General features: G+C 33.4%; 1 long non-coding RNA gene across 1 annotated transcript; it reads right to left on the reverse strand.

Annotated features, from left to right (window-relative positions):
* Positions 1-1,386: 1,386 nt before the first annotated feature.
* Positions 1,387-3,358, reverse strand: LOC102598929 (uncharacterized). The gene is made up of 2 exons (XR_367105.2): positions 2,890-3,358; positions 1,387-1,628 (listed from the first exon to the last, which is right to left on the reverse strand). It is a non-coding gene; the product is annotated as an uncharacterized lncRNA (long non-coding RNA).
* Between the last annotated feature and the right edge of the window lie 604 nt (positions 3,359-3,962).

Consider the following 3,962-nt stretch of genomic DNA (forward strand, 5'->3'; position numbering starts at 1 on the left):
GCCACAATTTCTAATTAAAAAACACCAATATTGTTTTGCAATAAATAATCTCAAGCATTAAATTAGCTAATAAGTAATTCAAATATATAGATTTGCAATAAACATCAAAAGATAGTATGTCTTGTGTACATATATACACATACTTATAAAGCAATATTCTAAATATGTGTACACAATAGTTCAAAAAGTACTCTTACAATAGTTCAATTTATTCTAGCAATGAATATATTTCACAAAATCAAATATAATGTATTCAAACTTTTACAATAGTTCAAAAACTCTTCATCATCCACTTCAATGAGATCAAATTGACTTGTGGCGACCCTTCAAATTTGATCACCTCCATTTCCCTACACATTTAAAATGAAATTAAAAATCAAAACAACCATGTACAACAAATCAGATTGTAGCAGTTTCAGATTGCAGATTGCAGACCGCATATTTTTTTAGTTCAGGCAGCACAATGTATTCTAGCAGATTGCAGATTTTTTGAGTTCAGATTGCAGCACTGTGTAAAGATTTTTTGAGTTCAGATTGCAGGTTCAGGTATTCTAGCATATTGCAGATCCAGTATATGCTTGGAACACAAAAACATGAATATACCTAAGCATATAAATTGAGCTGATAAAGATAAACAAAATGAGGAGAGGTAAACTAAAACAGTTTGTGCCTGTTCAGATTGCAGATTCAGGTATTCTAGCAGATTTTTTGAGTTAAGATTTCTTTCTTTATAAGAAGATAAAATGAAACTGTTTAGGACTAAAATAATCACTTTTCTACAATTCTATGACCATAAGTGAAGTTTAAGAAGGTAAGAGTATACACAGACCTACCATCTCATGAAAGTTACACCATATAAATATATGAAGAATTAATATAATCCAACTACCACACATTAAGGACCAATTTAATCATTTTGTCATTCTATAAAAATAATACAGACCTTTTTAATAGAAACATTTAGTGGGCTTATACAGCTTAAACAGAACAAGAGAGGTAAACTAAAACAGTCTGTGCTCTTAGACACAGAACATACCTTCAGTTTATGACGAACGTTGTTCAAGCTCTTTTTCCTCTCCTCTGTGATGAAGGAACATATGATTTAGAGGATTTAAGAACTAGAAATCGAAAACTATGATACCTTTCAATGTCTACTAGTATGACGATTAGTCCATATTAACTATAGCCAAATGAGAGGAAACTATTTTTGAACTGAAGCCTATTCTGTTTTCCATAACAATGTGATGGACTGTGTCACTATAAAAAACTTAAGTCCATATTGTTTTTTACCTCACTACCATAACAATTAACAATAAAAGAAAAAGTAGCAGATACATACGATCAACTGTAACTTTATGACTACTTATCGGCCATCTACTAACAGAGCTCAGTTCTATGACACCTTTTTCTGCCTCATAAAAGAATTTCCTTGCCCTCTGAATTTGCTTCTTCATAAAAATCCTCCACTCATCAGTCACTCTTCCAGCAAAAATGTCTTCATCGGAGAGCCCTGCCTGTGCTAACTCATCTTGAGGTACTAGATGATTCATTGCCCGTGCGCAACAATTTAGCTTTATAAGTTTCATAAGAGCAAGCTATTGCACTGAACCTAGATGAGTGTAGGACAACTGAAATTCATATACACGAATAAGTAGCAAAAAGTAGCCGTTACTTCAATGACACCAAAGAGACCATATTTTGTTTCTATGCATTTTACACGCACTGAATTTTCAGGCCTTCAAATGACATCAACAAAAAAAATTTAGGAAAAGCAAAACTACATGTACATAAATCCTAGATTACTTTCAGCGGATGCAATTTTTAACATTTGTGATCTTCTCCCGTTTGTTTCTCTGGCCACAAGTATTGTTTCTTAGTGTTATATTCTTTCTTTTGAAGCATATGTATTCACATAGTAGTCTTGTCTAAATTCATTACTTGTTATGTTTTGACAAAAAATACTTATTGAAGATTGTGTAGCCTCTAAAATAGTTGGTAGCTATTTTAGAGGCTTTCCTGAAATGAGCAAACGAATTTCTTAGAAGGTGTTGCATCATAAACGAATAATAACATGAGTGTAATTATACTTGTGCTTATTTCTCACTCATAGTTCGGAAAGCAGGAAACTTATATGATTGAGAGTACCTGCATTTGTCATTTACATGCCAATCAACAGAACTATTGCTTCACATATTAGTTTTATGTTCCAGAAAAGGATGATATGTATAAATTTCTCTATATAATTGCGTAAGGCATCATTTACATTGCACTGCCAGGTAAAACCACTTGCAGGTACATAAACAAATGTTCAAAAGATGCTATATCTAAATATGGCATATTTCAACAATACAATATATTCACAGATTATATGAATGACCCAGAAATTAAGTGGAAGACGTTATTAAAACAACTACCTACTTGCAGATTTAGTGACTTGATTATTTAGAACCTTTAAGGTGGAATTAGTGAAAGCTTCAGTATCCATCATGCCATGAAAGGAACTATAATTTATTTATTGTGATGAAGCAGGTGTGGACAAGTTTAAGCCTAGAACAAACTAATTAAAAGGTTAAAAATATTATCCTAAATTTACTCTCCAAGTGTGGACAGGTTGCCATCACTGAACATGTCGGTTAATTCTTTCTTTTAAGTTCGAAGAGCCGACTAACTTCATCTAAAGTTTCCAGGAAAATAGAATAAGAGTTCACCAACTAATGGTAAGCTAAGTTACACATGAATTTAAGATATACAAGGACCCAATTCAATAACAATTTGAGGAAGAAATTAGGCCTTCACAAGTTACGGAAAGTTGAAAAAGAGCAACAACCAAGCAGGCATAGGAAAGCATTTATATATATCATATAGAAGTTCTATTGCATAAAGATTTACCTCATCATTAGTTCGTCCAAGTGCTATAAGTGGCGCCACACCTCCTCCTCATGTGATGGTGATACTATTGCAGGATTCAATAATCATGAATTGGATTAATCACAAAACATTCTGATGGGATTGATCGTCATTCATCTTTCTTACAAAGTAATCGATGTATGTGCAAGGTGTATAAGCTAGCATTCTCCACTTCAATGTGGTTAGTACCAAAAGTTCCATTCTTTGTATAGTTTTGCCTTCAAACACAAAATTTGGATTCCCAACTTGTTTCATAAACTCGAGATTTTACTACACAATCTAGTTCAAAAAATATATAAATTGTTAACATGACAAACATGTAAAGAACTTTATCTTGCTCAGACTCTCTAAAAATGTTGTCGCACCCGTGTTGGATCCTCAAAAAATATACTACATTTGGAGGATCCAACACACACCTGACGACATTTTTGATGGGTCCAAGCAACATAGGTAAGGAACGAATGAAATTATTCATCACCTACAAATCAACAATCAAAGGAACATGAATCTTTCCATTTTGGCTGCAATTGATAGGCAGGCTACAACTAACAGTTGAGCTGCTCATGTTTTACCTCTCTATATATATCCAAGAAATGTAAATCAACAGAATGCAGACAATCAGCTAGTTATCAAACTTCAAACACTCTGAAACGAAATGCTACGATGAACTATGTTACTCGGACCCTTTAAAAATACTGCAGGCAGCACCAGTGTTGAATCCTCTTAAGTGCATAGCTTTTGGAAGATCCGACACACATTGAACAGAACAATATTCTAAGTCTGAGCAACATTGATTGTGAACTTACATGCAATTCATAACAGAAACCAACACAAGTAATTAATGGACAAACAAAAACTCAGCTTCCCATATACGAAGTGCATACCAACCTGCGAAGTTGCAACGTGGCTAAGAAAATAACTTAAGGAATAAATGAATTTCATATTCAGTTAGCATGATGCAAAGTTCAGGGTCTAGCGGTTCAAGTTATACTCATCCCCGTCCAGTTTCTGCTGGCATATATGCAGTTGATATTGCTTAAGAAGTTACAAAAAAA

This window comes from Solanum tuberosum, unplaced genomic scaffold (assembly GCF_000226075.1).
Source record: "Solanum tuberosum cultivar DM 1-3 516 R44 unplaced genomic scaffold, SolTub_3.0 scf00060, whole genome shotgun sequence".
Taxonomy (NCBI): domain Eukaryota; kingdom Viridiplantae; phylum Streptophyta; class Magnoliopsida; order Solanales; family Solanaceae; genus Solanum; species Solanum tuberosum.